Source organism: Tenrec ecaudatus, chromosome 15 (assembly GCF_050624435.1).
Source record: "Tenrec ecaudatus isolate mTenEca1 chromosome 15, mTenEca1.hap1, whole genome shotgun sequence".
NCBI classification, from domain to species: Eukaryota; Metazoa; Chordata; class Mammalia; order Afrosoricida; family Tenrecidae; genus Tenrec; species Tenrec ecaudatus.
This window is the reverse complement of record NC_134544.1, coordinates 97789407-97807542: the sequence shown is the minus strand read 5'-3', so window position 1 is coordinate 97807542 and position 18136 is coordinate 97789407. Positions and strand designations below refer to the sequence as shown.

The following is an 18136-nucleotide window of genomic DNA, read 5'->3' as shown; positions in this document are numbered from 1 at the left end:
TTCTATTAAACTGGCATTCCATGTTGCTCGCCTTCCCAACACAATAGCTGAAGACAACGCAGGTGCATAAGCAAATGTGATGAAAGTTTATGGTGCCCGGCTATTAAATGGTATAGTGAGTTCATTCTCAAAGGTCTTAGCCTTTCAAATGGGAATGCAGTTCTACTCTGTGCACAACTGGACACGGTGAATCAGAATCACCCCCATGGAATCTAAAACAATACTAGATTGGTTTTGGTGTGTTAAATTGTTATGAGGATATAGGAACCCTGGGTGCACGGTGGGTAGGGCATTGACCACCTGAAATCCAGCATCTGGGAAGAATGATTAAAGGGTCTACCTCCAAAAAAACGTACAATCCAGACTCAGACTCTACAATGCCCCTGAGTTAGAATTGACTCGGTGATTGTGTTTGTGGCCTAATTGTATGATTTGAGTCCTAGAGAATGTTTCCTCCAATTTTGTGGAGCTGGTTTAACAGCCCAAAACTGAAACTATTTTCAGGAAATAAAAGCTTTTTTTCACAAAGCTTTAACCACTAAGTGAAAGAAGGGGGGAAAAGGACAGCAAATGAATTGTCAAAGTCATTCCCTCTGTCCTGTGTGTCTGGCATTTTCTGGATGTGAGTTTTCATTGTTTCTTGCATAGTCATAGGTGACCGTGTCCTCATACTACAATGTGATAATCTGAAGATAGGATGTGTTGACTGAAATGACCATGGAGGAGACATTTCCTTCTGTCAAGCCCTCAAGGAGGTGCATTGATACAGTGACTGCAATACCAGTCTCTAACATAGCAAATAATGTTTTGATGATCCTTTGTAATTGTTAGGGTCCTGTAGTCAGTTCTGATTCCCTGTGAACCTGCATAGAACAGTCATAAATGCTGCTTGGAGTTAGATTTGGTCAGTCATCCTCAAGGTGCACTAAACCTCCCAATATTCTGAAATGTGGAAATGATGGCAGAAAATATGATTCCAAGGAAAATACAATCCAATTGGATGCAACTGTGTTCTGTTAATTGGCAAACAAGAATAAAAGTTTACAGGTAACAATTCTAACTACTGTGTTACTGTTTGGTTTTTCTGATCTTATCTAGGTGCCCGACTGAAAAGCTCTACAGATGAATAGTCTTTTCTTCCAAGGTGGCTTTGTCTTAAGTCTGGCATGCTGTCTTGGCTGTAATCTAGGAATGCATACAGGGCTGAGGGCCAGGACCTTGATCTAGAACCTGAATCTCTCCTTTGGACTGAGATTCCACCCAACATGGTCCCGGAGTGTTTCCTGAAAGTCATGAGATAAAGAAAGTGAAAGTTATATGAAAAGTTACTGACTTAAATTAAAATTATGAAATAAAATGATTTAGGTTAATATGGTCTACAACAGTGGTTCTCAACTTGTGGGTCACAACCCTTTTGGGGGGGTCAAACAACCCTTTCACAGGGATCTCTCAATTAATAACAGTAGTAAAATTAGTTATGAACTAGCAACAAAAACAACTTGAAATATGTTAAAGGTTTGCGGCATTAGGCAGATTGAGAACCACTGCTCTAAGCGATGTGTAATGATGATGCAATTCTGAACAAGATTCCAGCATCCATCTTTAAGAACATGGAAATGATCAAGTGAAAAACAGAAATCAAATAGACCCAGGATAAGCAAGGTCAGAACAAGTATTAAAGGACCCATGGGTCTTTGAATCTGCTGTGACCCCCTGCATCTGCCTGCCACTGACCTGATGGGAGACCCAGCACCATCAGGAGGACGAGAAAGGAGGCAGACATTTCTGTATCAAAGACTCTTGACTCAGAAGTCTCTGGGATCCCCTGATTGCAGGGTGGTGAAGGTGGTGGCCTCATTTTAGTAACAAACCACAACAGGCATTTGCCTATGAGTGTTCCTGGCTGTGATACGAGTGAGGGACTATGAACAGTATGCTAATGCGCAGGCACCACAGCTCCACCAGAAAGTAAGCTGGTTGTTGAAATAAGTTGGGTGACACAGATGGGAGTGATGTGACCCACAGGCATACCTTGAATTAGTAGGCTCCATAGATTCCAATATTTGCAATTACAAAATTATGAGTTCCAGTGCAGCATTATTGTTTGATTTGAACATATGCACCCACTAATGTATGCATTAATTTATTGTTTCTGAGGTCTGAGCGCTATGAACACCCCAGAAATTCTTCCGCATTGAGGGAAAACCAATGTAGCAAGCAACCGAAACAAGCTCTTCCTCCAAAACCAAACCACTATGATTGTGTCTCTTCTGACTCAATGGGGACCTTAGAGGACTGAGAACTACTTGTTAGGCTTTCTCTTACTGTAATTATTTACAGGCATAAACAACGTCATCTTACTCGGGGAACCGTTGGCTGGTTTGAATCCTTGACCTTGTGGTGCGCAAGCAAATCTTATCCCATAGCGCCACCACAGCCCTTTATATCTCTGCACCAACAGGCTCATATTACAGGACTTCTTAAATGTCACTTTTAGAAGCCAAGTTATAATTTTAAATATTATATGAATAAGGAAGGCCATAAAAACTGATGACCTTTGACTTATGGTGTTGACAAGAATGATGAAAGCACCGTGGACAGGCTTTCAATAAAACAAACATCTGTTTCGAGTGAAACAGCCAGAGAGTTCCTTAGAATCAAGGATAGTGAGACTTTCTTTTGTGCAACATTATCATTATCCCAGTCCCTTGAGAAAGACATCCTCCATGATAAAGTAGGGGATCAATGAAGAAGCTACATCATGAGATGGATTGACATGGTGGCTGTAACAATGGGCTCAAAAAGAGTCATTGTGATTGTGGTGCTGAACTAGGCATTCTTTAGTTCTGTTGTCCATTGAATCATGTAGAATTGGAATGCACTCTGGCATTTAACAGCATCAAAAAACAAATCAAAATACAAGGTTCTTCTCAGGTCAGGGGGAAAGGGTAGATGTTTTATGTGGGAAACACACCTAACAACGGGAAATTTTTAACAGAATACACTGTCTTGATCATTGCCCATATGCTGAAGCTCACTGTGTCTTGGCTAATTGTTGGTTGAAAATGTCTTGTCAACATTTATAGAACTTTAAACGCCCAAGGTTGCTTGGGTGTAGGATGGTTGTTAGATCCTCCATGAAAGAGAAGAACTGTCTGATAAAGGTTTTCTTATCCATAATACTCATGGGAGAAAGTAATCATGTCTTTAACAAACTGAATCACTGATTCGTTTTGACCTGCCACCCTTTTGGCTAAAAGTTGAGCATTTAATCATCGTGCCACATGATTTTGTGGTCCAGGTTCATCTAAGTATAACTTACATGCATCGACCTTTATTTCTGCAGATGAATGTTTATCTTCTTGTTGCCCCATGTTTAGACATTACATAGATTTCTTCAATGTCAGCACTATTGCCATTTTCTGCTCCTAAGAGTTTATTGTGTGGTGCTGCCTTATGAATTGTATGATTTTAGAAGCACCTCGGACACTATCTGTAGTGCCAGAAACAGCTGCCGCAGTTGTGAAAACTAAGAGTGACTCCAATTATGGCCCAAACTCTGTAAGAAATATCAAAGAAGAATTGATACATTTGGGTTATGGTGTTAGGGAATACCATTAAATATATCATGAGTGGTCTGAAGGACAAACAGGTCTGTTTTCACATAAACACATCTTGAATATTTCTTTTTTTAAAAATATTTTTATTGGAGGCTTGTACAACTCTTAGCACAATCCATACACACATACATTGTCTGAAACACATTTGTATATTTGTTGCCATCATCCTCAAAAGGTTTGCTTTCTACTTGAGCCCTTGTTATCAGCTCATTTCCCCCCTCTACCCCCACTTCCCCATCCGTCATGAACCCTTGATAATTTATAAATTATTATTTTGTCATATCTTACACTGTCCAACATCTCGCTTCACTCACTTTTCTGTTGTCCAACATCTTGAATATTTCATGGAAGCATTCGAGCAAGACTTCATTGCACTCATTTGGTCATGTCATCAGGAGGAACTAGTCCCCAGAGAATGGTCTTGTGCTTGGTAAAGTAAAATGTCAATGCAAATGAGAGAGACTATCAATGAGATGAATATCACAATGGCTGCAGTGATCAGTCCAAACAGAGGAATGATTGTGCGCATAGTGCACGTCCGGGCAGCATTTCATCGTGTTGCACATAGGATCTCTGTGAGTTGAAGCCAACTCAAGCGTACCTAAGACTATCAACACATACAATATTATCCAGGTCACTGTAAGTTAACATTATTACATAAATATACATGTGGGAGCATGTATGAATACGTCTGATTGCTTAAAGAAACTCTGAGATTCATAAGAGAAATTTTTCTTGCATTAAGGTTTCTTTAAGGATCCCTCTTATGTAAAGTAGTTATGCTTTGGGCTGAGATCTGCTCGTATACAGTTTAAAATAACCAGATGTTCCCTGGAAGAGAGGGCTTTTTACTCCTGTAAACAGTTATAGTCTCAGAAACTCACAATAGCATCACTGTGAGTTGGCATAGACTCTGTGGTGGTGTTTGGTGTTTTCGAATGTCTCTGGCTTTGACAACAAATAATTCTAGTTAGTACAGTCAATTGCAGACATATCTTATCAAGACATATAACTGTGAACTCTGTTGTATATATGGTCAAAGACAGACAAAGCCCATTCCAATGAAAAGAAGATACATTCAGATGCATGAAGATTCCCCAGAGTGTATACATGATAATCCCTAGAGGTTTGCTGAAAACATGGGGGAAACTGCAGCTTCTGAGCAGAAAGCATCCCTGACTCCTCTCGTGCATATCCTGGAACCATGGCCTGTTGCAGGGAGGTTTGTGTCTGGGCTCACACAGACTTCCCATCAGTGTTACATGGCTGTGTACTCAGGATTCACAGAGCTGAGTTATAAATAAGTTGGCTCTTGGAAATGCCCTTGGTGATGCTGAGTCATGACTGGAGAGATGGATTGTAGTATATTTTCCCATCATGTTATTACCTCAACTCACTCCAGGCCCTTTCCTGGAGCCTGGCAATCCAGTGCACATAATAGCTATTTAAAGAGAATCCAGAGACAGCACAGGTGAAAGACAAGGTCTGTGAGGGCTTCACCACTCCTGGGCCTAACTCTTGTAGCTGCACCTGAGCCAGGACACCTGGTGATGAAAAGAAACAGAGTCATGTGCTCAGATGTTGTATCCCCAGACTTCATGTAGGAATCCCTGAAGCACTCACCTCCCAGAGTTGCCACCAGAAAGGAAAACCCACACATGCTTCATGTTCATGTGGATAAGATTTATGACACCCCAAAAGGCTATCCAGAGTGATGAGGATTTTGAATTTACATATATGGGTGCTGTGGCTTCATGTGGCTGCCAGAGGTATTTGCATATTGGAGGTGCATTTGTAAATCAACTTGAACAGGATAAAGGGAGGCCTCTGGGTCTGCTCCTCCCACTCAAAGAATGCTGCTAACAGTGCTTTTAGGGTAACCCAGATTTTTTTCTGAAGTCTTCACTTTATCTACTGCAGACTTCTCTTAATCCACACAAGAGTGTAACCTGTTCTGGGAGTTATATGCAGCCACAAATCAAGGACATTTTTATTCCCAGTGATAGGTAGAGCAGATATCAACAGAGAGAGAGAGAGAAACAAACAGCCAGACAGAAAGGAGGATAAATGACTATGTAAATAGATAGCTAATGAAAATATTCACCACAAACCAGAGCCATATCTCTTCTGATTCATGACACCTACATTAGTCTATATTTAAACAATGGAACGTTCTAGTGTGGTCAGGCAACATCCAAATCATCAAAAATATTGTTAAATTGGGTAACCATGTCTTTACTTAAATTTACTGCCATATGTCTTCATACCAAGTTTAACTCAAGTGATGGTATTTTCATTTGCTTCATATTCTTGTGAAAGTTGAGCATTGAGTAAAGAAGAGTAAAGAATCATTGCATGTGAATTGTGGTGCTATTGAGGAATATTGGAATTACCATGGACTGTCAAAGGAACTAACCATGTGGATCGCAGAGTAAAGGTTAACTGATGAACCACCAGCAGCAGAAGCTGCTCAGGAGAAAGACTGGACTTTCTATTCCTGTAAACCGTTACAGTCTTGGAAACTCACAGGGCGGTCGCTATGAGTCAGCACTGACTTAATGCTAGTGGTTTTGGTTTGGCTAAAGGAACAAACAAATCTTTCTTGGAGTAGTACATCCAGAATATTCCTTAGAAACAAGGATGATGGTACTTCATCTCACATTTTTGAACTTGATATCAAGAGACCCCAGTACTTGGAAAAGGGTATCATACTTGGCAAAGTAGAGGACAGTCAAACAGAATAAGGCCCATGAGGAGATGGAATGACACAATAGCTTCAATAATGGGCTCAGAGTTATGAACCATAATGAAAATGACTCAATATTGTACGTTGGTTTGTTCTTTTGCGTATAGGGTTGTTATGAGTTTGAAATGAATGAACTTAGCTAACCCCCCAAAAAAACAAAACAAAAAGCACATATTTAAGAGTGAGAGGGGTGGGGGTTAGCCTGTCAATTAGGCAGCAGCTTGATGACCTCTTTGGAGGCACTAAGGAGACAAATAGCTCACTGGGGGTGGGACCCCCGCCCTCTCCCCATCGCTAGACATCGCTTTTGACAAGCCACATGGAGAAAGGCTGATGGAGCCAGAGCCCTGGGAGTTATAGGAGCCATGTGGAGACCCCTGCCAGCGCTGCGGTGCTTCTACAGCCACTGGATTTACAAGGCTTTTCACCCATTGGCCTGTGATCTTCCTGCATCCATCATTACTTGACTGTGTGAGTGTAACAAGGAATTTATGGACTAGTATTGCACATCTGGGCTAATATTGGGCTTATGGACTTGATCTGGACTGGGCTCGGATGTTTTCTTAGTACCCAATTGTTCTTGTATGTAAAGCTTTTTTTCTTATACACGTGAGTGTCTATGAATTTGTTTCTCTAGTCTACCTAGACTAACAAATATGCTGAAACCAATATCTATTGCTACTTATATCCTGGAAAACTATGGTTACACAAATTCATACAAAGTTCTCACACAGGATATTCATACAAAGTTCTCACACAGGATTTTCATACAAGGATTGCATATGAATGAGACAAATAAGAATTGAAGAGGGACTGAGAATATTGAAGCACATGATGACCTCCCTTTCATGGTTCTGAATTTTACTAGTTAAACTAACGGAATACAAGCTCAATGATTATACTACCAGTATCATCACCTACTTGTGTTCTCCTAAAGGCAGGCCGGCAGTTATTCACAAGACACTTGAAGGGGCTGAACTTAGAAATCATCCCAGATTTGTGGTCTCTGGATTAACAGACTAAATAAAATGTGGGCTTCTGTGATATCTTCAAAAGTGCCATCAAGCTGTATCTAAAGATGGATAAAAAACAATGAGCATGTGAAGTGATATGTTCCTGAATGAAGAGATAGAAAAGGAAGTTAGTGGTGTCCCTTTTAAAATAAGTAATAATATCTTCAAAAAGACCTGTTGCAGAATTCTCATTGAAAATTAAGAGATGTTTTTTTTTTAATCATTTTCTAGGGGGCTCGTACAATTCTTATCACAAACCTATCATGGATAATGGAGCAATGGTAGTACAGTGAGCTAACTCCTGGGTCAGTACTTTGAAAGTATCAGTCATTTCACTGGAGAAAGACAAAGTTTCTATGCCCATACATAGTTACAGTGCAAGAAACCTCTGGGGCAGCTCTACCCACAACTTTAAAGTTACTCTGTGTTGGAATCATTTCTATGGCAATGAGTTTGTATCTTTTGTTTTTGGTCTCTTGGAAGAAGTACAGGACAAATGCTATTAAAAAGCAAAGATGGTGTTTGCTTCGGCAACACATGTGCTATAATTGGAACGATACAGAGAAGATTAGCATGGCCCCTGCACAAGGATGACACACAAATTCGTGAAGCATTCCATATTAAAAAAAAAAAGTAAAGATGATGAGGTATCAACCTCAATACATGGGATATGTTATGAATGGGATCCTCTGAAGAGACACAATTATTTGTTTTTTAAAAAAAGTTCAAGCAAAATAAACCACCTTCAGTGGCTGTGTTTTTAATAATAGCACAATAATTGTGTTAATTATGTAAGGCTAGGTAAAGATACTGCAAGCCTAGGAAGGATTTCATCTGTTGTAGAAAGGGACATTACCAGTGAGGAATGTTTCTTCAGGGCTTTTTATCAACATAAACAAATATAAGGAATAGGAATTCTCATTTATTGACCAACTGGACACATTTCAAACAGACTCATTCTTTTGATGAAGCCATGAGAAGATATGTCCAACAGTGTAGGAGCCAAATCTGCCATCTTAAAAAATCTAAAGAAAATATGTCACTGCCTGATGGAATAAAGAAAACTGTAGTGAAGAAGCAATGGTGACTCTAGATGAGCTAAGAATTCATGTCCTCTGGTAGACCTTTATATCTGGACTCTACTCAGGAAGTTTATTACACATTTCAAAAAACCAAGGCCCAAACTGGGATGCTGATACCTTATGTAACAAGCCTCAAGGCACATAAGGAAGACCATCACAGTTATCCAGTGCTTGGAACCACATATGCATTTGATAGCAATAGACAGCTTCAGAAAGCTCCATCCATTGTGCCCCGCCCATCACACTTTTACCTTATAATCTAACCTCAGGTTTCCAGCGATCACTACCTGACCTTGCTTTGTATAATGCAAATACCCTAGGTTTCTGTAGTACTCACCATTTTGTAGTCAAGCTTCTGGAATAAAAATCAATGCACTCTCTAAATAAAAAGCAGAGACACTAGGACATTTGCAGTCAGGTGAATAGATTTGGTTCACAACCATTCAGAAGTTCAAATCCTTGTGATGCTTAAGTGTGCAAGACAGCAGTCCCAGGCTTCTGGCTCCCTAGACTGGCCTGCATTTTGGTATGTGTGGCAAATCTGCAACCTGAAAGAGAAGAGGAGTGATCACTTAGGTATGTCAGGTTGTTGGCCTGCACTTCTTGCCCTAAGGAGTGCCCACCCTGTGCCCCTGAGCTGAAGATTAGGATTCAACCTGAGGTATTTGTTTTAAAGACAGAGCCCACGCTATGCTAATAGAGTCCATTCTTCTCTTCGTCAGGTCCCCTTCATTGACATTCATGTAATGGAAGCAGGTATCTCCTAGTCTCAGAGGATGAATGGATTCCAGGTCTTCCTGAAAGGCAATTAGACCCTGGATTACTGTATAGCCTTGGGAGTTCAATGCTTAAGTTGAGCGTTGGCCTAGGTTTTGAAAGGTTGACTTCATAGAGGAACCCACACACTTTAATTTGTTATCAAAATAGGTGAATTTTCAGGAAGAATCTGTTTTCAAGCCAAAGTCAATAAACTCAATGCTACAATATTCTTATGCTAGTTTTATTGCTATAAAAACATTTACAATGTACTTTAAAAATTTACAGAATTATGAGGTGTGATCAATTATTTCAGTGCTGATACTATCTGTGTACCTTTCTACCAACAGTTTCTTCCCCTTTACATGTTTTTATCCTTTTCCCTGATTATCTCACTATAACACCCACATCTCACCCATAGTTTTGGATTTCTAGGGAGAGAGAAAAAGCTAGTATCTTGGCACCACTTGTGAAACTTGCTCGACCAGGAGCCTGGAGGGGTAGGAACACAAAATGAATGTGACGGGAAGAGGCTAAGCTGTGATAAAGTAGGGAGACATTAGCCTGATGTGGCTAGTCGGATATCCTAGATTGATGTCATTGGCATTGCCCTTTTCAACCCCCCGAGAGTTTCTTAGTCAGGGAGTTGTGAAGTGGCAGTTATTTGACAGGGGTGTATGTTTGTGCCCCTATAAAACTAACATGCAAGTCAGGCTACTAGAAAAATACACAATTTATCTTTGACTCTGTCATGCCCAGTCGTCATAAATATCTGGAATATAAGGCTCACCATTCCCCTAGGTCTTAAGTCCAGGTTTCAATCTCAGAGCTCTGAGGCAGGCTGGTTAAAGAACAAGGTTGGACCTACTTGATCAGCATTCTTTCTTTTTAAAAAAATCATTTTATTAGGGGCTCATACAACTCTTATCACAATCCAGTCATACATCAATTGTGTAAAGCACATTTGTACATTCATTGCCCTCATTATTCTCAAAATATTTGCTTTCCACCCAAGCCCCTGCCATCAGGTCCTCATTTTTCCCACCCTCTCCACTGGCCCCTCCCTCACGAACCCTTGATAATTTATAAATTATTATTTTGTCATATCTTGCTTTGTCCCACGTCTCCCTTCATCCACTTTTCGGTGGTCTGGTCCCCAGGGAGGAGGCCACATGTAGATCCTTGAAATCAGTTCCTCCTTCCAACCCACCCTCCCAAAGTCCTCCCGGTATCACCACTCACCCCACAGGTCCCTAGGGGATCATTGACCTGGATTCCCTATGTTTCCAGTTCCCATGTGTACCAGTGTACATCACCTGGTCTAGCCAGACTTGCAAGCCCATTTGTAGGCCACTGGATATCCCCTTACAGAAGGGTCTTGGAGAGGAGACAAACCAGTCAGGGTACGATGTAGAAACGATGAAAACTACAACTTTCCTCTAGTTCCAAAAAGCTCCCACCCTCCCCCTGCCCACACACACACTGTCATGGTCTGAATCCTACCTTGATCAACATTCTTAATCTAAGCTTGAGTAATTTTAAGTCCTTCCAGAAAAAGTTAGTTTGTGAAAAAAAATCCCCCCAAAACACCCCAAATGGTGATAGTAACAGTCAAGAGAACTACAGCTACATTACATTGGATGAAACAGGGGAATAACACCTCTTTACAGTGCTGGAAATATATTACATTGAGGAAGAAAGCTAATAGTGCCTGGCTATAAAAATACATAGCATCGGGGGTCTTAAAGGCTCAAAGATAAACAAGTGGCCGTCTAGTTCAGAAACAACACAAGCCCTCATGGAAGAAACACATCAGCCTGTGTGACCACAAGCTGTCACAGGGATCAGGTATCAAGCAAGCATCAAGGAACAAAAAATCATATCATTGTAAATGTGAGTGAGTGCAGAGGGGACTCTCAATGCCCATCAGTAGCCAATTGGACACACCTTACTGAAGGGTTATGGGGAAGAGATGAGCCAGTCAGGGTACAGGGTAGCAACGATGAAACATATAACTTTCCTCTAGTTCTTAAATGCTTCCTCCCTTCCACTATTATGATCCCAATTCTACCTTACAAATCTGGCTAGACCAAAGGATGTACATTGGTATAGATACCAACTGGAAACACAGGGAATCCAGGACAGATGACTCCTGCAGGACCAGTAGTGAGAGTGGCGATGCCTGGAGTGTGGAGGGAATGTGAGGTAGAAAGGGGGAACTGATTACAAGAATCTACGTATAGTCTCCTCCCTAGGGGATGGACAGCAGAGAAGAGGGCGGGGGTGGGGGGAGACAACAGACAGTAAAACATATGACAAAATAATAATTTATAAATTATGAAAGATTCATGAGGTAAGGGGGAATGGGGAGGGAGGGGGAAAATGAGCAGCCAATATTAAGGGCTCAAGTAGAAGGCAAGTGTTTTGAGGATGATGGTGGCAACAAATGCACATATGTGCTTGACACAATGGATGTATGTATGGGTTGTGATAATAATTGTACGAGCCCCCAATAAAATGATTTTTAAAAAGATATTACCTTGAGAATTGGGTTCACTTGACTAAAACATGCTATTGTCAATGGCTTCCTCTGCATGCGAAAGATGGGCACTGAATTAGGCAGGCAGAAGAATAATCAATGTAGTTGAGTTGTATTTCTGGCCAAGAACACCCCAAGTACCATGAATAGCGATGGTACAAACAAGTCTGTCTTGGCAGAAGTAATATCAGATAAGCAATTTCAGAGGGCTACTTAGCGGTAAAGATGGTGAAAGTTCGTATTAGATACTTTGGACAAGTTATCAAGAGAACAGTCCCTGGAGTAGGATGTTAAGTTGGATAAAGTGGAGGGGCAGTGAAAAATAGGAATCCCTCTATTGATTGGATTAACAAAGTGACTGCAAAAATGGGTTCATCCTAAATTGTGAGGTTGGCACAGGAGAGTGTAGTGCTTTGTTCTGTTGTTCACTCAGTGCCTGTGAGATGGAACTGACTCAATGACAGCTAATATGACAACAGCCCCAGAAACCACAAATAAACACCCAAGGCCTGCATAAAGACATGCTAGTGTGCTAGTTATTTTTACAAAGTTATTATTTCTCTTATTAAAAATGGGAAGAAGTTTCTTTAGTTAAAAAAAAGGAACAAACAAGGTGACAAGAAAATCAGTGAGGACTTCCTACCCCTCAATATACCATTCTTTTGGAGGCGAGCTGAAGCAATTCTCTAAGCTCCACACGGGCCGCCATATGGCAGAGTATTTTCATGAATGTGGGCTCTAGGGTAAGGACAGCACACAGTCATCGGTCGTAAGTGACATTTTGTCTTTCAAGGGAAGTGTAAATCATATAGGCCTCTACATTGAGGGGTCAGCTGGAGGATCAAAGGATCCAGCAGAACAAGGAACTAATGAGAGTTGAGTGGGTTTCAGGCTGCTTTAAAGGTCGATGGGCAATTAAATCAAAATAAAATTTCATGAGACCCTTCCAGACTAACTGTAAGATAGATGAAAATTAAAGATTCTGGCATCTAGAGACTACATTATTCGCATAGGATGAATAAACATTTTTTCCTTGTTTTTTTTTGTTTGTTTAAGTACAAGTTATTGGGTTCACACATAACAATAGTTTTGAAAGAACACTTACTAATACTTTCTAGGAGACCAGAAATAACCTGTTATCAATGTTCCTGTTGCCCTCACCTGAGACCGCAGGCTGCTCCTGCTGCAAAAGGTGGATGGACTGGCATCAGGTGGGGATTAGTCATTTTTCTCACCACTATATGGGAGCTCGACCAGGAGTCCCATTCCGGCAACTGGCTGGAGATGCTCCGATGTGTACATGCGCCTTGGGCACCTCCATTAGGAGCCTTGTCCCCTTCCACTGGGACCGAGTGGGGACTTATTTTTCTTGTCGCCACTTGGGAGGTCAACTGGAAGGCCCTGTTAAGGCAGCAATAGATCACAGGGAGGGAGCTGCCCTGCTCCATAGGAAACCCTGACCAAAAGCAGATTGTCTACCAATGTTCTAGCACCAGGATCACCACTAACACGAGGTGTGTGACAGGCAGGTGAGGGGGCTGCTACCGTTTTGGTCCCAGCGCATAGTGGGGACTGGCATCCACAGACAGCCATAGCCCAGGCCAGCAGAGTTGGAGGTTATCCAAGCCCAATGGAGGCTCCCTGGCCGTGTCCTATCCTCCCTGCAGTTTAAGAGTCTGTCTTAATCCCAGAGAAGGCAGCTTCGTCCCATTGGCTCCTCAACTAAGCACACACACCCAATGAAAACCTGCAGTTCCTCTTTTTCTGAGCAGGGTTACCATGGTAACAACACATCCCTATTAGGGTAAAACTAATATGTCTCAAGAAGGTCTAAACTCCGCTCACGTTCCCCATTAGAGGGTGAATCATCCAATGCTTGGTGAATTCTGCTTCACAGCAATAGAAAGAGCTGACATCAAAGGAACAAAACGTGACGTCACTGTGAATGCTTGGCCACCACATGCCAGTTGTCCCTGTGATAACTTTTCTGACACCTCCTGCTTAAAAACCAAAGGTCAGAAGGATCGTTAGGCCCCGCTTTCATGGTCTGTATTCGTACTGAAAATTAAGATTAAGCAAACTTTTGCCCTTCTGCTCCACAAGAGTTTCTGTCCTCCCTGAGCTCGCCTTAGCACGCCTGCGTTACCTTTTCCAGGTGTACTGTCCCAGTCAAACAACCCACCTGACCCCACTAAGTCCCTGCCTGCCCGAGGAGGGGCCCCAAGGAGGCTGCAGCTATGGCTCAAAGGAAGCACAGTAAGAAATGCCAGCGAAGGAGTGAGGTGACCTACTCTGTGTATGTGCACAAGGTGCTCAAGTAGCTCCACGCGGACTCCAGCATCTCGTCCAGGGCCATGGGCATCGTGAACTCACAAACCAATGACACCTTCGTGCACATCACCCACCAGGCACCTCAACTACATATTCCGAACTGCTCGACCATCACCGCCTGGGACATCCAGACAGCTGTGCACCTGCTACTACCTGGACAGTTGGCCAAGCGCGCCATGGCCGAGGGCACCAGGGCCAACGCCCACTACACCAGCTCCAAGTAAATTGACCTTCAGCCTCACAACGTTCAAAACCCAAGGGCCTGTTTCAGGGCCACTTCCATTTTCATTCCAGAGAAAGAAGTCAAACACATTGGTACTACCTAATTTTTTGTTTGATTGTTTCGCTTTGGTTTTTGACTCATGCATAGTTTATTTAGTTCGATAGTTTTCATGATGGAGACCTTTTCTTTTTGAATACCCTTTGCGACACTTAATGCACATATCCCACAATTCAACCATTCAAACATCACAAGAACTGTACAATTAGTACAACAATCAATTTCACAACATTGTTTTTTTCCCCACCATGACTAAATCGCCTTTAAAATGACTTCTGTCATCACCATTAGTTCTAGTGCTCAGTTCCCTCCTTCCTTCATTCGTTGCTCCCCAAAACCCCTTCCTTTCCCCAACTCAGACACCACCCACCCCCACCCCAACGAGACATCCCCTACAAACCCTCCCATCATTTCTTATCTGTAGGCATCCACTCCTGTGCTTCACAAACTGAGAAACCCAACAGAAACGATAACGAACAGAAACAAATTTTAGTGGGAAGGAAAAATAAAACGTAGTAATATATAGATAAAAATATAAACATAAAGAAAAAAGCCCACCATCAATATTTTAAAGCCAGGGAGGACGTTTCTCTTATGGACCAGCAAGATATCTTGCACCTAGAACAGAGTCTGGTCGGGTCCAGAGGGAGGTCAGCAGAACAGGACCCTGGGGCTCACCTTTGAGCTGAGGAGGCGCAAGGAGTCTCCGGGAGGAGGCGCCGCTGTGTGGAAGGAAACAAGGGAGGGGGTTAGGAGACCCGCAAAGAGAGAATCAGGGAACCCTGAAGCCCAAAACCCAAGGCCAGATCCCCTTTCTCCAACAGGGAATCCCACCATGAACCCCAACCAATCCGAAAGTGGGGAAATAGGACCGGCCTCGGGGACAGCCGCCCATCTCTCACCAAGAGAAGCGCTGGCAGGACTCCTGGGGAGAGAAAGGGCGCTTGCACCCTAGTCAGCAGGACTGCTGTGTGCAGCAGGGGCACCCTAAAATAGCCTCTGCCCACTCGCACGTCCCCGATCCCAGATCCTCCCACCTGGGAGCGCCGGCAACAAGGTGCTCAGGCTGTGAGCGCTTCTCTGGCACCGCGAGCAGAGCATGGACAGTAGGAGCCTTGCCATGAACTGGAGTTCGGAATAAGATACCGCCACTTCCGGCCCTTTCTGGGCGTGACCCGGGGTGGGAGGAGCTGGCAGGGTCAGGGAGGAGTAGGGTCTCTGCCTTCACTTCCTCTCAAGGCAGTTTTTGTCCCGCCCATTTCTGCTGCTGCACCAACACAGGTGCCTGGTGGGGTGGGCGGGGCCTGGCGCGCCTGGGGCGGGGCTTGGGGAGGAGCCAGGAAGAGGCGGTCCCTGCTAAAGGGCCCACACCTGCGGCTGAGACTGCAGCTGCAAAGACTCAGTCCGCAGACCACAGTCCACACCAGGCCCGGCCCGGGGAGCCCTGGACGAGAGCCGAGCTCAGGCAGGATGTCAGCCTCTAGGGTGGCGCGGAGTAGCAGGAGAAAAACCGAGAAGAAACCTGCCGCTTGGGAAGAAGCGAAATTGTTGGCGGGCTCCATGGCGGTCATGAATGACATGTGAAGACGGAGAACTTTGTGTGATGTGACTCTCATGGATCAGGAAAGAGAGATCCCTACTCATCGTGTGGTCCTGGCTGCAGCCAGGCCAGTATTTAATGTCATGTTCACAACTGACACGCTGGAATCAAAGTCCTTTGACGTAGAACTCAAAGACACTGACCTGACATTATTGAACACCTGGTGGAATATGCTTACACTGTGAATAGCAACCATGAATAGCAACAATGTGCAGTCTCTGTTGGATGCAGCAAACCAGTACCAGATTCAGCCTGTGAAGAACATGTGTGTTGATTTTTTGAAAGAGCAAGTGGATGCTTTAAACTGTCTTGGTCTAAGCGTTCTAGCAGCGTGTCTAGACTGTCCTGAGTTGAAAGCCACTGTACACGCCTTTATTCACCAGCATTTCACTGACGTTTACAAAACTGAGGAGTTTCTCTAACTTGATGCTCAGCGAGTAACATGTCTGCTCAATCAGGACCCCTGACCGTGAGCACAGAGGAGCAGGTTTATGATGCTGCCGTCAGGGGACTGAGACATGATGCGCCGAATCGCCAGCTTTTTATGATTGATGTCCTCGCTAACGTCAGATTTCCTCTCATCTCCAAGAATTTCTGGTGTAAAACCGTCCCAGTTGAACCCCTCATTCAAGACAACCCTGATTGCCTTAAGATGGTGATGAGTGGAATGAGAGAGCATCTACTGTCTCCTGAGGATCGGCAAGAACTGGCAGATGGAATAAGGCCTCGAAGACCACAGTCTTGTAGATATTTTAACCCAAAGTTAGAAAAAGGTGCATATTCTACACGATCCTGCAGTGAGAATATAACTGCAGAAATGTCATTTGATGCGTGTTTTGCTCTTTAAAATGAGCTGTGTTGATAACTATTTTGTATATTGAACCACGCGTTTTTGGTCTTCAAGTAGAACAGTTTAAATAACTGAAGAATTGATCCCTGATTTTCCAAAAAGTCTCATTCAATAAAGTGTGTTATTCCCTGAAGCCAGCATTATTAGAATTCTATCACAATGTGTTCAGTATTTATATTAAATGTGCCAATCCCTCCCTTATTTTTGTTATTAAACTTTGTCTTGGAAATATTTTGCCATTTACTAGGACCTATCTATATATTTTTCATAATAATTATTTCTAATATAATGATTGCAGAGGCAGCTTTTGTTAGAAATCATTTATCTTGCCTCATCGAAAGTGAACATTAGCTTACAGTCTGATGTAAGTAGACTACTTATTATACAGGATTGTTTAGTAATTATTTTTAAATTCTTGTACTTGGCATTTTTGGGAAATGTTGGAATGATATTAGCTATTAATCAATGAGACCCACCCATAGGTCCCCTATACCTACCAGAAATGGTGGCTTATTATTATTATTAAATTGATCTTCAGAGAACGTTTTCAGTAGTAACATGTAATTATCCAGAATTAAGCTAATCTACTTTTTTTGAGCTAATAAACTTATACACTATTATCTCTATATATTCCTTGAATATAAATGATGACAGGAGGAAAATGTGTATTAATTTGCAGATGAAAAATGACAGAATAGAAAATCTTATTCTTTTTTCTGAATATTGCCAGGAAATGACCTCTTGGCTCTCTATTTTAAAGGTAAATCATACCATTCTGAGGAGGCCAGGGAAGAGAGAACTTTAATCTATGAGAGTAGGATAATTGAGTTTCAAATAGTTCACTGAGAAATGTAATTAAAAAGTAAAAAGTTTTCTATTTTTCCCTCAACTTTTGGAAGACTATGATCCTGAGGGAAGGAGAAGGGGGGTATGTTGAGCAGAAATTATATGAACTGTTGTGCATTTCAAGGCAGGTTCAGCATTACCATTGGTGTTCTAATTGGAAAATTCTCCTCTAGAGATGACAGACTATTTCTTGTGCTCCTCATTTTAAGTGGGGCTTCCTCTTTTGGTTTGATATCTCTGCATAATGCAGGTGATGGGTTCCGTGGTCCTTTGTGTGCACTGTAGTTTGACAAAATAGCAGGCCATTCTTAGGCCTGGCACACTCTTGATAGATGTTTATGTAGAAAACCTAGTTTTTTTATTTGTTTTCCCTCTTACCATATGTATAGATGTTAGGGATATATTTCTTCTATTGATTACATTGAGTTGGGTATTTCTCAACCTACTGACATTCACATATGAGACAACTTCCA

At 42.4% G+C, this 18136-nt stretch overlaps 1 non-coding gene across 1 annotated transcript; it reads left to right on the top strand.

Annotated features, from left to right (window-relative positions):
• The first annotated feature begins 7897 nt into the window (after positions 1–7897).
• On the top strand, positions 7898–8004 carry LOC142428329 (U6 spliceosomal RNA). Its single transcript, XR_012780251.1, has one exon. It is a non-coding gene; the product is annotated as a U6 spliceosomal RNA (small nuclear RNA).
• Positions 8005–18136: the final 10132 nt, after the last annotated feature.